The sequence below is a fragment of the Bombus impatiens genome, unplaced genomic scaffold, assembly GCF_000188095.3.
Source record: "Bombus impatiens unplaced genomic scaffold, BIMP_2.2 scf_4015, whole genome shotgun sequence".
In the NCBI taxonomy this organism is placed as follows: domain Eukaryota; kingdom Metazoa; phylum Arthropoda; class Insecta; order Hymenoptera; family Apidae; genus Bombus; species Bombus impatiens.
The window spans coordinates 393,769-412,961 of NT_180434.1; the positions used below are offsets into that span (position 1 = coordinate 393,769).

Consider the following 19,193-nt stretch of genomic DNA (forward strand, 5'->3'; position numbering starts at 1 on the left):
GGCGGGGGGAGGTCGAAAAAAGAAATCCATCGCTTCGGGGACCAAATTCGGGGCCTTCGAGACGGGCTCTCGATCAACGTGCACGACGTGTTTTCAATTCATCGTACGTCACGCGTGGATGGAACGTTATCTACTTTATTAGCGATATTCTCAGCCGATGAAAACTGTACGTGGCTCTTCGCACGATCGGAACGTTTGTAACTGCTACCTGTGCTTGTAACAAAGCTTTACCAATGGAAACTCGCGCTATATCTGTCGTTTGTTCGAGAGATTGGAAATTAAGAGGGCAATAACTACCTTTTTTAGGGCGTTCCACGTGCAAGAAAACGACCGAGCAACTGTTCTCTATCGAAGAAATACAGTTTCCCTGCGAACAGGAGGAAAAACGTAACCGAGTTGTCCAGTGCTCGCGGGGAAATGGAAATTCGTCGAAAGAAACGTCCGCGTTGTTACGACCGAGGCATTCCTGCTGCTTGGGAATCGTTAATGACCGTTTGAAGCGCGAATATAGTTTGGAAGTTTATCGACGTAAAGAGGATGGCGGGGTAATTAGTAATTTATCGCTGTCTTAGAGACTTCGGGGAGAATTTATCGAGGCACCGCTCTTAGAGTTCCTTTGCTCGAGCAAAATAATCTCGCTGAGGGAGAAGGATCGGTACAGAAGCGAAAAGGGAGCGACAGAGTCGAAGAAAAAGCAAAAGCTCTTGAATGACGCAATCTCGCGATTTTTATTAGCATCGCCACAGGTATTGTCCGTGGTTGGTTCCGCGTGTGTCGTATTTTTTGAATTACGCGCCCCATGTATCTCACTCCTGGGATCTGTGCAGCCGTTATTATTATGCTCGTCCCACCGCGCAACCGTTTCCCTCCCTTTCCTGCGTTACCCTCATCCCTCCATTCCCAACTTCGTACCTCTTTAGGTTAGGTTGTAAAGTGGCCAGGCTTGGCCTGAAACCTCCTGCTTTGTTCGCGCGGGGTAATAAAAAGCCCGGCTATTACTATTGTTACTGTTGTTGTTATTACCGTCGTTATTAGTAAGCTGATACTCGGAATTTCACAGACTTGTTAATCGCGCCTGTCGCCCTTTCTTTCCCTCCCCTATCTTGTTTCTGTATCTGCTTACTTTTGCCTGTTCCCTCGATAAAATCACTCGTACGCTTTCTCCTTGTGTCGCGTCTTATCGAACCGATCGAACGGAAGATTCTCGTGCTCGCAGCTCAGATGCCAGGCTCCTCGTAGAAACGAGCTGTTCATGGTTCTAATTTGTACCTGGCTCGTTCGTATTCGAACGCGTAAAGCACGTAACACCTTGGCGAACAGTCTGAATAGGCCGGCTGGGTGAGAACGGTTCCACCATCCTCGGCTCGCTACTACTCATCTTAGTAGCTCCTCGGAGGGAAGACGGTAGGTAGTATACTGTTTTATGCCCAAGAGGCTGCGCGATCACGAACTAAACTCGAGCTACGGGACGTGTAATTTTGGCCTTCTACTTGAAACAGGTTTTATGTTCACCCCCGTAGGGTTACCGTATAGCTTCCAGGATTGTATATACGAGCAAACGTATATCTCGGCGTAGGTTAGACGGCCTTAAAAAATTTTTCGTAATAACTGGCTCGGGGCTGGCGGGGATGCGGCCTTGCAGTTCGATGCCGGCCAGATTATACACGTTTCGAACTAGCCGTTGTTAATTGGACGTTACGTTTCAGTTAGAATTAACGATAGTGTCGTAATGATATCGTAACGGAGGTGAGGCTTATCAACTCCGATTCTCTCTACGAGGATAAAAGAGATCTGCCTGCGGTTCCCCTATCGTAATTAGTCTCGCCCGACGCGTGATTTCCTCCGCTCGCTCCAAGCGTTTGATGGGTACGCTGTTATAAATTACATTGTTCGCGATCGCTATGCTGGGGCAGACAGCTCAAATCGCGACCGAACAGAGATATTACATATTCCTATTGAGACACGCTTTTCTATGACGCGTCATCGAAGATTAATACGTGACGCCAGAGACTTCGAATCGAAGCGTTACTTTTACGAACAGGTATATAACGTATACAGGTACAATATATACGAGTGAATCGTCGGAGCGGATCCGAAAAGAATAAGAATACAAATAAAAGATACGGCGTTCTTATGCGATTCGTCACTCATGAAATTCATTACATTTACAACAATGAGTCTGTAATAGCCGCGTCTCGTTATCCGTAGACAAAAGGTACGATGTTCGTACATCAAAACTAAAGGAAGACGCATGCGATCATGAACCGTACATGGCTCGTTCGAACGTTCGAGGTCTGGATAAAAAAGAGATCGAAAACAGTCCTAGCACGGACGAGAAGTAGAGAACGATCAACGAGATACATCGCGAGCACGTCGACGATCGAATTCAAATTCAACTCACAATTAAACTTCGATCACCGAAAAAGAAGATACGGCGAGTCATGCTTTATTGGTTTCGCTACCATCACCGACGAACCGATCTCCTGCACGTGTACGCGCGTTCACGAGTGTGTGCACGCGTGCCTAATAAGACGAGACTGGTTAGATTCCCGTCGATCGAATTCGAACGCTTGCGAAGCATATACGAGAGAGGCGCGTTGCACAAGAAACAAGAGTTATTGTAACGAATCGGGATTATAAGTATCTGCTAGTCGGCGAGGTCGTTTTCTCTTTCTCGATGGCCGAGGAGCGATCGAGGAGACACCGAGGGCACAACACAACGGGAGCCCGTTTGAGCACGCGTGCTCCTTCTTTCTCTCTTTCCCCGCGTCTTTTTGTATCTCATCATGACGACAGATACAAATAGAAGATTGCACGACCATACACACGACCTTCCCTTTTCTCCGACACGATTTGCTCTTCGTGGTGCATTTAAATTCTCTCGCTGAGATATTGAAAAATGATGTCCGCGGGTCCATGGACGCATTAATCAAACGTCTCTCGCGGATTCTCGCGACTGCAACGGAGAACGACCGTGATGCGGGCGGAAATTGCGAATCGGTAGTCGATCGTGATCCTTCTGGACGATCGATGTCCGACTCGATGTCAAAATACGAAGATACACCGATTCCTCGGTCGTCAGAACGTACATGTAGGTACCACTGTCTCGACGAGTAACGTATTCGATACACGCATGATACAACCAGGCAAAGAGTCGCGCGGCTCGATGTTTTCCGGTCAAACGAGCATTATAAAATCACGCGAAATTATTAGCATTGCAAATCGCGGCCGTATCACGAGGACGTGGCTCGCGCTTAACCATATTCGTTCGAGCATTCATAAAATCGTTCCTCTATTCACGGATTCCATATTCATAGCAAGCGTGGCTCGGTTACGCCAGTACCCCCCGCCAAGCTTTTACTGCACTATATATCACGCGGTAAATTATAAAACGTAAAAATGAAGCGTCGATGTGAATCGCGCGCAACCATTGCCACTCTGACCGGTCTGGTATAGGTGTACCTGGTTGGTCGTCGGCGTCACGAAAGAGAACGCGCGCCGTTTCTCTCTCTCTCTCTTTCTCTCTCTGTTCCTCTGTGTACGAGATCTCGTATCGTGTGTGATCGTCTCTGATCGAAGATAAGGTTATATCCCAAGATGCTGGACGAGGGTTCTTTCAGGACCACGTGACATCTGCCGAGAGGCGCATACAATGTTAGAATACCGTATTACAATCGTCAAACCGCACGAACGTCACGAGATTCGATTGTAATTGCAACGAAGGGAGAGAGAGAGAGAGAAAGAGAGAATGGAAGAGAGAGTCGAGTGGACGGGCGGGCGATCGAGCGAGTGTGTGCGAGTAAGCGAGCGAACGAGGCAAACGCGCGCGCTGGCATTCATTACCGATACGAATCTGATACTTCGGTTCATCATCGAGTCAATGACAATCATTGTTCGGACGGGCATTCCATAAGCGTTAATGCATTATTCATGGCGGTTCGGTAATAGCTGTGACTAGCATTCACCGCGAATTACGACCGCGGTAATCCAATTATAAATCGATCGACGGTGCGAGTACGATTGGAAGCCGCGGCCGCGGGTGTCTTCGACCTTCGGGATCTCTCTTTCGCGTTTGCCTTTCTCGTCGATCGAGAGAGGAATTTGAATTCGTGCGGCGAAACGATGATCGACCGTTCGGGTTTATCTAATCCGGTGCACGCGGCTGGACGCGCCGAGACGCGTCTGAAAAACGCTCGACCATTCTCGACGCCGGATCCATTTGGTGGACGCTAAACACAGAATTGCTTTCAGAATGCGTGCTTCATTTGCATAAATACCGGAGAAAAACCGGCGAGAACGGGTTTCCTAATCTGAGACTTGTTCCTGCCTTGCTATCCACCGAGGGAATGAAGCTACTCCCTGTGGTAAAACACTAACCCGGGACGATTAGCCGCGGACAACGATTAACCGTGGCCCCTGATCGTTGTCCTGTAACCTTTAACCCTCCGTTACACACGAGACCAAGGCAGAGATGAACGGTATGGATGTAACGTCGGGGAACCAAAGGCTTTTCACGAAATCGGAAGCTGCCACTGAGGATCACCGAGCCGAGGGTTCCGAGCTTTCTGTACAGGTCGCCTATATGTAGGACGTTATAAAAGTATTAAAGGGACGCGGAGAGACGAGCGACAAGGTTAAACGAACGAGCTAGGAAGAGAGACGAAAACGAGAACAAAGGAATAAAAGGAGGGTTCGTGAAAGCGGAACGTGCGAATTACGGGTATAATGCGAAATTCGGGCTTATCCTACGGCCGATGGGAAGGGCTACCGACCCCGAAGATGCCGCTGTTGCGTACTACGAACCGTAACAATGCTCTCCAGAGCGCAACAACGGGGGTGGCCTTACAACACTTACATCGGGACAATAACGATTAAAAGCGAGTTGCTGGAGTTCGCAAGGGGAGCGAATACACCGTCCGACTCGCCCACGTTTTTACCACCAAGTTTTCAAGCTGCGAAAGGATACAGAAGGAGAAAGAAAGATCAGAGGAAAAGAAGAAACAGAGAATGAAAGAGAGAGAGAGAGAGAGAGCGAAGGGGAAAATGAAGAAAAGTAAGGGAGAATTTAGATGCTAAAGGTTTCGTGAAGAAGGAAGTCCTTAGCGGCAGGAAAGAACCTTTCGAGTCTCCTCCGAGCCGTCAACGACTTATGGTTTATTGCCTGTCTACGCAGCTTCCTAGAGTATCCTTAGGGAGCCAGAGAAATGAGTACACAGATGTTCCTTCTGCGATATTTCTCAGGAAGAGCGAACAAAATTCCCGGTGTTTTCCGCTACTGGAGTAACTCGGATTTACCGAGCAGCTTGTCGATCAAATGGGAAAGAAAAAACAAACCGTAAAAAAAGGAAAGAGGAAAAAATACAAAGCACTTAGAAACGGTTCGCGTGACTTCGCTTGGAAAAGCGTAACGTGCACAACATCGAAATAATACCGATCGTTGGAAAATATCACTCGTGCCAGCGATTATACTCTCGCCTGATCGTTTCTATTATAAAATGTTCTGTTGTCGCATCGTGCGAGAACACTGTCATTTCGCAGACAAGGAGCGACGATGAAAACGAACGTCGATAAGACGTACGCGATACTCGCGACATGGGCTTTCGCGAGAAAAACAAGCATTTGGTCGATAGCAGAGGAGAACATCGAGAATCGTGAAAAAAGAACGCGACTGATCGCCGATATTCGAGTTTCGAAATCACCTGGACGTCGTAGCACGGCTACGCAACCGCTGACGAGATAATCGCGTCCGCGGCCGACGATAAAACAAGATTTATTCCAATTCGAAATTGCCTCGCGCGCAGATGCTTAATGAGAGAAGAAGCAGCACGTACCAGTGCATCTGTTTATGGCGATAAATCCCGGCTTACTGTCGGCCGGTCGCGGCAAGCCGTATAATGGACTCGTCCCGTCAACTCCGTCAACGCCATGGAAAAACAGCGACCAAAGGATAGACGAATGGCAGGGGGGCTGAAGGAAACGCGACGAAAAAAATAATCGTTAATTGCTATTCTTGGAACCGTGCGTACCATCGCCAGGGGGATTAACTATAATAAACGCTCGAGTTAATCTGGTGACAATCGGTATTCGCTAATCGCGAATGAACACCTAGCACCGTAAGGCGTTGAAAATAAATTAATCGTAATTGTAAGGAATGTAATCGCAGCCTCTGTGAATTCTATAGCCGACAAATTGCTAGTAAACGTACAAAAAGTGCGTTTAAAGATCGGATGATCGCGAGTGGGTAGACAATTATTTCAACGCGATGAAAAAAGGGTGTGCCTGACTGCGCTTGCCGCGCGTGTCGTGCTTCGACACAGGAACTGTAACACAGGAAGGAGGGAGTACTATCGGTGGAAAAAGAAATTATCCACGTAACAACGCCGTTAACGTTGGTGGCGTAACGCGGGTCACGTTGTTCACGGAATATCAAAGAGCCGAGGAATATTCGAATCGGTCGCGTACGAGGCCGATATTAAAACCGGGCACGAAGCGTCGTGGCGACCGGCAACGTTAATTAGTCGAAAACACAGCGCAGCCTGTATGCCTACGGGCTGCTGGCGACCCGTTTTATTACCTTCTGTAACGAGTACAGTGGCGCGCACGCGGCGTTTCTAAATAAAATTACCTCGGAACAGTCACCATCCTTTTCCATCCACGGCAACTACCACGAAAGCAAGGACAAAGAAACGGAGAAAGACAACGACAACATCGGTCCCCGAGTGTCGTCGACCGCGTTTTACCGCGCGCGCTATTGCTGGCCAGCAGCACGTGGTGAACAGACTTCGGGACCATTTTCAGTGTTTCGAGGCTGCTACGCCAGGCAATTGTACCAACTCCTACCTACTTTATCCGATTGTTTTCACTTGCTCGTTACGGCCGCAGTTAAGAAAATCCTTCGACGATATTTGTAATTTTCCAGTTTAACTCCTCGTGGTTCGTAAATGTGCTGCAACCGCTGCAAATGCCAGGTAATACGCTTCCAATATACTTGCGTGTAATTTTGGAATGGACCGTTCGAAATCAGTTAACCATTTCCGACGATTTTTCCCAATTATACGTGATATTATACTTTCCGCAACGCGAAAAACGCCACGAATCTACGATATTTAAATAGTTACGTAAAACGTTGTAACGTTCCGAGTTCGAACATTAAAGAATATATATATACCTATCCACCTATTACATCCAGTAATAGTATTCTCAGTATTCTGAGGCTCGGAACAGCAACGAATAGCCTTCCTGATAGCTGAACAAACTGCTACGTATTCGTAACTAGACGAGTTCCCCACAATCGAGTAAATTACCAGGCAGTGTAACGCGAACGCGAAAGATCCACTTCGCTCTACAATTCATACGATGGTAAAAAGCGTATGAGAAAAAAACAGTAAAGGGAAAGAGCGCCGGCGAGTACAGCCGGCGACGAGAAAGAGTTGAATCCAGTGGAGAAAAACGTGGGCATTTCAACGGATTCCAAAGTGAAAGGGACAGGTTCAGGCGGTACGCGTGCTGCGTGATTACGTGTAGTTACAACCCCCTTAAATCGCGTAAAAGATAAGACCGGCTTTACATTAAACGCGCGCAACCCCCATAAATAACACGGGGGTGCCCTACCTCTCGTTCAACCCTGTCCATTTTGCCCTTCCTCCTTTCGCTCATTGATTCCTCGGTTTCTTTTCAATGAATTCACGGGTGCGAAAGGCGAGTTATTGGAAAGCACGATGACACGACCGCCGATTATCCCTCTTAGCACCCTCGCGATACATTCAACCACGCGCGAATTCAACGTCTCCCACGCCTACCCTACCACCCCATGACACGCCAACTTTTTATCCTTCTTTTTTCTTACACCCTCTTTTTTAAATACGTGTTTGCAATCCAGAGGAAAAACATCGATGGCCGTAGAAACAGCGATCAACGACTGGTAAAAACGTAACGCAGATGCAGTTCGATTAATTCGCCGGCGGGTGCACCGCAATTGGGTCATCGCAATGGGACACGAGCGAATTCGATTTTGCAACACAGCCACGGTCCGTTGCTAGCCCGTATAATGCTAACAATTTCCTTTCCCGTCTCGAGCGTCCGTTGTGCACGCCGCATTTCCACGTTGCGTTCATAGTCGCTCCAAATGCAGTAAATCCAGAGCTAGTCGCGATACGCCAGAAATTCGACGAGAAAAAAAGAGGACAGCGACGCGATAAATCAACGGTAGCTAGGGCTGGCTGATTTAAACGCCATTCAGCGAGCACGTTGCATCGAAGCTACCACGAGGAGGGACACTTTCTGTCGCGTCCAACGTACCAAGGAAGACCCCCTTTCTCAGGGTTATTTTCATCGCTCTTCCGGCACTCGAGAACGCTTCGACTCGAGCAAGAAGGAAGCTCGAAAGAAGACGAAAAAACAGTCTTCTATCATTCGCTGCGCGCGAAGATAAGTCGACATGGTGTCACAATCCGTCGAGATTCCGAAAGATAGAGACAAGAAGGGAGCTTCGTTGTGACGGACGCGGCTCGAGGAGAAGCGATCGAAGCCGTTCGTCGTTTCATTGATATCGGAAATATCGCAGAAATTAATCGACCAGCGAAGAGAACGAGGCACGAAAGGATAGAGCGAGATGAAAACCGAACGTGTTTGTTTAAGCGAAAAATTAGACGAGACCGTATTGAATACCATTTCTGCTCTCGCACGTCGATCACCGAAGGTAGAAAGAACGCGCTCTGCTAAACTAACTTCCCTGACACTCGCTGGAATATAAATTGGATGCTTGACTGCTGCGTCCACGGTCTCGCCAATCTGCGCTCGCACCAATACGTACGTATACGTGATTTTTCAGCAAGAGCGTTGAATTGTGAATCGTGGAAAATTCTGAGGAAATGGGAACGAAAAGTCGGTACGGTCGCGATAGTTACACCATATATTGATTGTAGCGACCCTGTCGGACGCCATTGGCGCGGCCACACACCATTGCTGACAAGGCATTTAGCTGTTTCCCCTTTATCGTGTGTCTGTCGCCGCGTGGCAAAGTGGGTTTCGATGTGAATGTAGGTGGTTGCACCGGCTCTCCGCGTTTTCGAGCGCATCTATGGCGTGCACCAGGTTCACGCGTACACCCGAATAGAGTCTCTCCCTTGATGTACACAGACAAACGATCGTACGATGCACGCGTGCACGTGTGGTCGGATGGCTACGTGTTCGCACGCTCTTTTGACGCAACGAAAGAGCACCGTAGCACCAACGCTACGTTTTCAGGTCGCCAAAAGGTAATATCGACCAACGAGATACGTCTATACCAGGCGTCTCCGTTGAATCTGGTAGCGAGCCGGGCTCCATTACCAAACTGTCAATGCGTGACTCTCACTTGTAAGGTGTTCCACGGCCCTGTCGACACGTAGACTCGGGCGAATTTCTTCCCTCGCCCGGGGACCGTCTAAATTCACCTTCCGAGAAAATATTGCTTCGGAGAGTGACTCGTACGTGTTGGACGCGCGTATTGTGAGAAAGAAGTACTTTGCGTACGTTACAAGACGAATAGAAAATTGTACAAGGTAAGTGATTTTGGTAAAATCCTAATCCTTCGATCGCAGAAACGCTCGCAAGGGTCGCAGCAATAATTTTAGTAAACCAACAAAGTTCACCTAAATATAAAGCACTTTCACCAACCTGAAACCAAATTGATCGCATCTATTTCCACTTCCAATAAATACGAGTTAAATATTGGAGAAGCCTCCTCGCGGTTGCGAATTCTTCAATTATTACCTCTGTATTATGCCGTTTTTCATACGCCATCCAAAGAAATAATCACGTGCTAGCCTTACTGTTACCACGGTAGAAGTACACCCAAGGCTATGAAGCGTTTTTCCAAATGCAATCACGGGACTATTCGACGATCGGAAAAGTTCTACGCTATCCTATGATATATAAATATAGGCAATAAACAGCTTATAAATGACGACTCGTAATGCTTTTCAATAACGAAGGAAAAAGAAGAGGAACACCTTGTTCAGATCGTAACCGCGCATAAATTATGTCTCGAGCGAAACGAGCACGTGGATACGTTCGATGAAACGCGTCGGGGCAGATCCAGCGCCTACGAGCCGGCATTTCCACGAAGAGAGAGGGAGAGAGCGCGTGTGAATCTCATTTTTTTGCTCCCCCTTTCTCGCGGTGACGCGATTTCGTAAACGAGAGAGGTTGATTTTGCAAAATGTCAGTTGCACGCGCCCAGCCGGTCTGGCCTGACGCGTCGCGGCGCGTGAGCGCAAAAAGCCAACGATCTGATACAACCAGATTAAAACCTTTGACGCGCGTCTCGCTGACACATCGGACACCACCGTTCCCGTCGTGTTTTCTGCGGTAGTGCGTCACCCGCGATTATAGCGGTCAGAGAAAATGTGCCGGACAGTCAAGCACGCGACTCGAAACGGCCTTGGCTATTTTAACGGCTTACGTGGACGATTTTTAGCGTTGGCCGTATCTTTTAGCGAACATGAGACTAATTTGTTAGGCCTTAGAGCTCGCAACAGATCGTTATCGGGGATTGGAGAGCCAAGGTTTACGAGACATTAACCATTAAACTTGTTCCTACAGTTGTACAGTCTAGTATATATCAGATCTATTTTTAGATATTAGATCGCTGAAAGAACTATGATCCTGCTATGACAATGATATACATATGCAAATAGAGAATAAATATATGTAAATTCAGGATATGAATAGAGTAGGAAAAAATTCAAAGGGGTACGTCGAGAATGTAATTAAAATGTAACACATATACGTATTATGTAAATAAGTGAATAAAAAATTGATATTTTCTGCATATTCTGTAATTAATTTGACCTTCTGCGATGCTCATATCTGCAAGGATAATGTGTCACTTAAAACATGCCGCGTTGAAGAGTACGATAATCTGTGTATCCATTGGAATCGCTAGATATTTGCATTTTTACGCGGCGCATCAATCGCTGCACGATGCAATTTAAAGGAGAACGACTTGAACGTAACAATCCTCCGTTTCGCGAAAAGGAAATGACGAACAGCGAGTTTATAAGGAACGGTTGCCACTGTTCCGTACTTGGAATTGGCCCGTTTCTTGAGTCACGCGGTAATAATGTCGCAACTGGTCGAGATTCGCGGCGATTACGTTTGCGACGCGCTGTTGCGTCGTGAAATTTAAATAAACTACACCGGCCGGTACGGCGAGAAAAACGCGGAACTCGACGTGGTCCTCCCGTGTTGTCGGCATCGTCGTTCTACAACAACGGCGTACCATTTTCAACAACGAGATCTCTCGCTGCAACCAGAGTCTCGCCTGTCCTTTCACCTTATCCCGCTCCTCCCGTGGGAAGTCGAAGAAACGAGAGGCAAGAAGTGGTAGACAGGTTACAAGGAAAGAGACGACAGTCGTGCGAAGTACGAGGTAGTCAAATCGACGGGTCGTTTCGCAGCGAGTAACGGATGAAAAGGGGGTTTACGCTCCAAGACGTGCTTCCATCGAAAGTAATATTTTTCGCCGTGTAACCTGGTCTGCCTAGTTGTTGCAAGTAGAAAGAGGAGCGAGATAGAAGAAAAGTACGGTAAAGAAGTAACACAGACGTATACTCCGGAAGAATAAGCGACTGCCATGAGTAAGGGCGGAAAGGGACGAAGAAGGTACGACTGTTAGAAGAGGCCGAAAAGGAGTTGGAATCGCGTCGAATTCCTCTGGATTAATTTTCTCCGTGTATCGTATGTTTGCCGGCTGCGATTCTCGCCTCTCGGGAATTTCAAATCACGGATTGTAACATGTGCAGATGCGAACAACGATTCAAACATCGTTCGAGATACTGTGGATCCTCGCGCGAGAAGCAAGACGTGGAGCCAAAGAGGGAGGAAACGATCGGCGAGAGAGCTGGCACAGGTAGACGAGAAAAAAAGGGGTGAACAGCAAGGGGGAAAGTGGGAGCGAGGAAGACGGGGCCAGAGAGAAGGGCAGCGCGGCCAAAGGATGCAAAACTTCCGAAAAAGAGCACTAGGTAAGCGTGAAGTGCGCCAATCACGGGCCGTTATTGGCGGCAATTATGATAATAGCATACCTCGAGCGAGAATCTCTCGTACATGCATACGTAGGTGTACGTGTACGTGCACGCGCGCAGGTAGACACGCCGACCGGCGGCGGCGATGCGGCGTCGGCCGAAGGAGAAGAACAGAGCCGTAGGCTCGCGAACTACCGGCCTCTATTAATCACATAAATGGTTCATCGCAGCTAGCTGTATCGCTATCCGCGATAATTACGCGCAAATTACGCTTACGAAAAGCCGACCCTGCGATCCCATTGCTCTCCGTCCTCCCCGCCAAACAGAAGGGACATGCTTTTAAGAGAATGAAGTCTGGCGCGCAACCACGGGACAGCAGACTGCTTGTAGCAGTGAAATCTCGGAAATACATAGGACGAAGAGATAGACTCTGATATGGCGAACATCTGGCGACGAGTAAGTAAGCGAACTACATACTTAAATTTAAGTGGTACTATTCTTTACCTTCCTTTTTCCTCAGATTTTCAATGGGTATATAATTACGTGCATTTCATAAACGTATTTTATATTCGATCAATGGAAGCTTGTAGTTATTATTATAACGTACCGGTCTTTTTGGTCATAACCGGATCTGGTTTACCCTACCAGTCTCATAGCAAGTATCACACCCTACCAGTCAAGGGTAGAAGCATCCAAGCGCGCTCGTTCAGATCGAGCATCGATGGCTGGCAATAGAAACCACGTCTGTCATCGCGACAGAAGCAAAAATCTTTCCATCGAAGAGATCTCGAAGAAACCGAAAACGTACGTGTCGTTCGTTTTCGAGCATGCCGACAGATATTCCCGCGCACCAGAAAAGGAGACGGGTTTCTCATGCGGCGGTTGCGAAATGAGAAAATTGCGCAGTCGATGGTTCGCGCCGTCTAATTACGGGACGAAATCCCGAGGTCGTCCCGACGTTCCCGCGGTTACAGAGTATCCACTATCGAGTAACAGTTTCGCGTGTCTAATTGGACACGTGTAGTTATTTGCTACGGCCAAGTCCTGATCGAGCCTGTTCCGCGCTCTCAAAGTAGCACGCGTACGCGTGTGTGCGTTTACACGCGCCACAAACTCGCAAACGTGAACACACAGGTATACTTGCAGGGCCAGCCCATAAAAGCTCGTGGACACCATAACTTCGCAAACACGCCTCCTACATACGCGGCTACGCGCGTTCTTCCACCCGATAAGAGGCCACTCGTGTACGCGCTGCGTGTGACGCGTCCGCGTGACCGTGTGCGTGCACGTGCGTAAAACCATTGTGCAAGCTACGTTTCAAATCGCCGCGAACAGTTGAATCGAACTCGCCTCAGTAAAACCACTTTCTTCCACCCTCGTTCGTATTCTTGCCACTATCATTGCATCGATGATTCTTTAAACGGTCTGATTAAATCTGACACGAAAGTATTTTCAGAACGTAGAAATTTGCATATTGCGGGTCACATTTTCGCAAAACTGTCTCCAACAAGTGATAGCTAAAATTAGTATTTCGAAATTGCCTGTCTTGTTGCGCGATACAACGAAAATCCATTTATCTAATATTCGTTTATACGAATGAAATTTTAGTTAGTTAGTTAGTTCGATTAAACGATCTTCTGCTCGTTGGATCCATTAGAAGTCACTTAAAAATCACTAGGAGCGCGAAAATGAATGAGCTGTCATTATATAAACTCCACTTGCACGAACTGTTTGACCCCCGATGAATTTAAATAAATATTTCCTAGTTCTACCGTATTCCGTTCTTACTCGATTACAAAACCAACAGCTCGTACCTCATATGCCTCGTACTAGAATTTACTTCTCCAAGCCGAGAATCGTCTGATAATGGAAATCTTTGGGAACAAACCAAACGTTAAATCGTCGAACGTCTGATCCCAAACAGATTACAATTATCCAGATATAAATGTCTATCGCGACTTCGTATGAATAGTTAATCATCGAATAACATTTTCCGGGAAAGAGAGCGATTCGATCGTGAAATGCCAGTCCACGACTCGAACATGCGCCCCGAATCTCCAATAGGGTGAAAGAGAGACAAAGAGAGGGTGGAGGAGGAGAGAATTGCAACTCGAACCTACCACTTAGAAGCATGCATGCCCGAGTAGGATAATGTTACGCATTTTCCGCACTCGTGCTCGCCAACTATTCCGAAGCACGGCACGGGGCCGTGAAAACAATCGATATCGCGAAACCGCCAACGGCTCTAACACCGTTACGTATATTCCGGGCCGCGCTCATCGCCTATCGAAACACCGTGCCGCCGCCCGCGAGTATCAGCGCGTTCTCGCGTCAGAAACGCCGATAACGCGGCGTCGTTAATAATCCTCGGCGCCCCGTATTCGAGCCATGTTCCAAGGAAATTTCTATAAAGCGGAGAGAAAACAATGCCGAAATGCGCTCGTTGCTTCAAGCTCAAAAACCAAATATCGATCTCGCTCGCCTCTCCGCCGCGTTCTTCGCGTTACAAATCGAAACTATTCCTTTTTTTCTACAATCGTTGGAAATTATTCGAGACTCTATTCCAAACGATTTCGAATATCTCAGCCTTCGACGTTTCGATAGCGAATTCGATTGTAATTTCGATACAACGTATATACTAGTGCGACGCTTTGACGATTTTCCGTGTCGCATCGCGAGAAATAAAATCGTGATATATCCAACGGGTCCTCGATCCAGCATCGACGATGGTCGTCTATAATCCCGCGGAAATTTAACAGTTCCGTGATTCGACACGGATGATCCGAACGTCAGATGAACGGATGTTTCGGAGCGAGCGTGTTTTTCTTCGCGGCTCCGCACGATCCTACTCCGTCTAAGGACGAACGATCCGTAGGGCCACGATTTAACGTTAATTTTCGATTCGACATGACGATTATCCCTATACCGTCTTTCTCTATCTTTATCTTTCTTCCTCTCTCTTTCGTGACACGGACACGGCGTACGCGGCGTTAGACAATGAACTGCCCTCGGGTTCCCAGGAACGGATCGCCGGTAGAGATGGAACGGGACGAAGGAACGGCAATTACGCGTAATTCGCAGGTGTTGTGAGAAAATGGCGGTTGCTGGATGTGTTTTCAACCTTAATCGCGGCAATTTTTCTGCCATTACTAAGTTTATCGGCACCGTACGCGCCGCGTTCGGCACGATACACACACCGGACCGAGCCGGACGGCCGCGATTTAACATTATGATCGCGCGCCACGTCGATGCCACGTCTCCGTACACACACGTATACGTTGAACAGAGAAAGAGGAAGAAAGAGAGAGAGAGAGAGACAGACAGACAGACAGAGAGAGAAAACTCGCGAGCGAGCCGGTTGAACGCGCGAAAAATGCTCGTCGACGCGTTACGTTCCAGCGAGTTTCGAAGGAAACGCGCGAAACGTGTTATTTCGTCGGACGCCAAAGTCCCACCGTGAATATTGTAACGGCCGGCTTGATCTACGGTTTCGGATTGAGCAACGGGGATAATCGAGCGATGCCACCGGCGCTCGTGTCCGCTTGAAAATCGTTTTGCTTGCGAGATTCTAACGGTACAAGGACGAAACTATTCGTAACGAGGTGTTTCGGTCGTAATTATGCCCTCTATTCGCGATGGTGTCGCAACGACCTCGCAATCGTAACGCGAACAGATTCGCATACCTGTCGCTACTTACGTAAACATATAAAAATAAATAGCCTAAAATTCTTCTCGAGAAGGGAATACCCGAAACAAGGATAAATTATATAATATACACGTTTGGGACGAAAACTTCGCAGAAACGAGTGTTTGATAGACACTTTGCCTATATACCTGAATTTACGTCTTTCCTAGTATGGAAAACGCGCGTAACAAATTCTCATAATTCTTAGTTACGCTGCACAGAAACTTTTCGGTACCTCCCTATCGCGATTACTGCGAGTATAAGCCCATAAAATTACCCGATCAGTCGGTTCTGTGGATTTATGGTTTACGGACAAACGAAATTTCCCCTTTCGAAACCAGTACGAAAGTAAGGCGAGATACTCGCGGATTGCGAAACGCTACGAGTCAATGAACGAACGATATTAAAACCAGCACCGTTTCCACTCACGGCAAAGTAAATACGGCGAGGCGAGGCAACCGATGGAGGCAGCGGCGAAGGTGGTCACTCGTTTCCCGAGAGATACGATCGTCCGAAATGGATTCAGGTATTTCCTGTTTCCTCGTGTATCTTCGCCACCTGCACCCGTTTCTCAACTTTTTCATCGGCATGTCCTCTGCATGTTTCATAAGGATTCTGCGCGGAGGTGTAAAAAGCGGAATCGAGAATGAATCGGAGTATAAATTAAGCGGTAAGCCACTGTCGGTGACTGTCGTTTCGAAACAGTTTGACACGCGAACACGGATGAGAGCGGAAAATCAAAGGCAACTGAGTCGTTACCGACAGAAACGATTTGGCAAATAATTTTCGCTTTTCATCGCGTAATTCGAGAAGAAATGGCCGGTCACGGTCGGACACGTCGTCGTTCCAGATACACGATCACGTTTGCGCGTTCGTGACCGAAACACGCGTGAAAACGCGATTCTCACCGCGAATCGTAAAAGATGAAAGCGAACGAGGAAAGAAAGAAAGAAAGAAAGAAAGATAGATAGAAGGAAGATCGCAGGGGAGAACGATGCAGCGTGCAAGACGTTGTGAATCATTCGACAAAAACAAGCGCTTGTAAGCTTAATTAGCTCGTCGTGACGACGAGCGTTCGTGTAAACGAGCGCAAACACGGTCGGACTTAATTGACCGGGCAAATACAAAAATCTTGGGAAAACACTGGTATCTCGTTGGTGCGCTCGGAGCGTTTCGTTCGACGAATGTGCTTCTATTGATGTATTTGTCGGAGTTTTGAGGCGACACGGTTTTCCAATATTCCGATACACGGGCCTGTGCACAGGGGGCTTCGATGGCAGACAGCCGAAAAAACGACGAGTGTCGTGACCTTCGAGAGGAAAAAAAGCCTGCCTCGACGAGTGGTGCGCGCGACTCGTTCTCTCGTGGGAGAACGGATTAACGGAGCACGGTTTTTCCGCGAACGAACGAAAGATCGGCGATTCACCATTTGTGAAAGCGATCAGACTAGAACGCAAGAACAGTGGAATACCGACGGCAAATGTCATCGGGGGCCGAGCATGCACCGCAGATGTCACGAATCGAACCGTTATCGCGAACCCGTGAGCTCGCGTTATCTATCGATACTTCGAATCGTTGTTTCGAGCGTTTTCTTCGTTAAACGATCTGATCGATGATCGCGGTAATCAAGCTCCGAGACGATAAACCAAGAAAGAAAAACAAAGTATCGCGGGAATGTTAGCCGTAATCGCCCTACGTGCTCTAATATTGATATAAATGAATCACACGCGGCTCTCCTCTCCAGAGGCCTTCGATCACCGGCGTCACCTAAATTTCCAGCAACTTCTATCCGAAGTTTCTTACGGCCGGTCGTAACTTATTCTCCCAGAGGAGCAGCCAGAGGCACGTAGCCTTCAGCACACACGCCATGAAATTTCACGAATTTCTGCCGCGAAAATCAAAGGTCTACGAACGGATGGTTTGTTCACCAACTAATCACGAACGCTCGATTCAACGGGTAACGCGTCGATCTAACGAACGGGCTTTAATTCCAATATCCGGATGGCTGGCTACGAACGCGATTACAAACGAAGGTAACAATGCTAGGAGGTAACAACGCGCGTATCTTTGAAACGCCGAATCTTCGAAGGATACTCGTCGAGTATTCTTTTCGAGGTCAAGCCTCGTTCACCGTACTCCGAAATACGTGCACGAGGGTCAACTACGTATACGCGCATAGAATTCTCGGATCACGTGTACACACAACGCGTTTGTGGTTACCACGGACTAAGCACAGCCGTTGCAAAGCTTTGAGCATTGGCTCGTAAAACGAGACCTAATGCGAGGTCTTCCCGCGGGACGTGTCAAAGTCACCGGTGCCGTCGCTTCTCGCGACCTTTGCTTTCACGACAGAGGATACCGTGTGCACGCTGCCACGAGCTGCTTCTCTTGATTTTCAAACGCTTTTATCCAGAACGAACCGAGTCGTGTGTTTTAGTCGTCGTTCACGCGTTGGAAAAGCGCGGGAACCTCTCGAGTTTTTATTGAATTTCGAGCGCGCACAGATCACGCCGATAGAATACGACTCGGGTACTTACAAGATGGAAGACGAAGACGGCGTGGTCTGGGTACATCGCACGAGGAATTTAAATCGGAACGCACAGAACTGTCACTGACACATGAGAAGCACTCCGGTCCCGTAGCTATCCAGTCGAGTCGAGCTAGAGCGAGAAAAATCAACGTCGACGGGACACGAGGAAAGGATCCTTGGTCGCGGCAAATCGAGCCGTACTTCCGCAAGATCGATGGACCGATCGGAGCACGACCAAGCGTCCGACGGCTCGGCGTTCGCTTCTCTCGGTAGCCTCGAGGCACGAGGAAGCGGTCCTTGGAAATTTCCTCCCTTCCTCTGTTCGTTGATCGCGCACCGCTAAATACCGAGAACTCTCGCGTCTCTTCAAACGGCCTGATAAATTATACTCCTCACTGTGGTGAACCGGTTGCTAGTTCTCACTACGCTCGAACGCAAGAACGCTCGAGGAATAAACAACTCACGATGATACGCACCGTACGAAACGAGCAACAGGGCTGCTCGCCAACTTTTTTCCACCCAGTACACAAGAAAAACAAACGCAACAATTTCTCACGAAACAACCATGTTTTCCGCGCACTACTCGACGAATCGTTTCATCCGGTCATAGGGGTAGGTCGGTTCGGTCCACTGTGAAAAATTTCAATCTCTCCACCACCGTTGTAGATTGCAGCTGCTGCCCCGATCGTAGCGCACTATCCAAACCGTGTATCACGCTTTCCACGAGTCTCCATGATTCCGATGATCGTTCGACACGCGTTCGAATCGCGCACGATCGTACTCGACGGAACAGTCACCGGGTCCCGTAAGGCAGGACGAAGCAGCAGTGACTCCGAACGGTTCGCCGCGAGGTGATCATCCACGAGGAAGAACAACGACACGCTCGATCCGCTTTCAGCGGCGTCGACGGAGAAACTAACCGAGCTCGGGGGACGAGAGAGCGTCGGCCCCCACCACCGACGCTCGCCGC

The 19,193-nt window shown here is 48.2% G+C and overlaps 1 protein-coding gene across 6 annotated transcripts in view; it reads right to left on the reverse strand.

Moving 5' to 3' along the window:
* The window catches only part of LOC100743363 (latrophilin Cirl-like), a 378,777-nt gene that overhangs the window by 279,955 nt on the left and 79,629 nt on the right, over positions 1–19,193 (reverse strand). For 5 of the 6 annotated variants that reach the window (XM_033324565.1, XM_033324563.1, XM_033324564.1 and 2 more), the window contains exon 1: positions 18,231–19,143. The exons of the other annotated variant lie outside the window; for it this stretch is intronic. The gene's annotated coding sequence lies outside the window, so the exon portion shown is untranslated. Of the gene's footprint in view, positions 1–18,230; positions 19,144–19,193 lie in introns of those variants that run through there. 6 annotated transcript variants of the gene reach the window in all.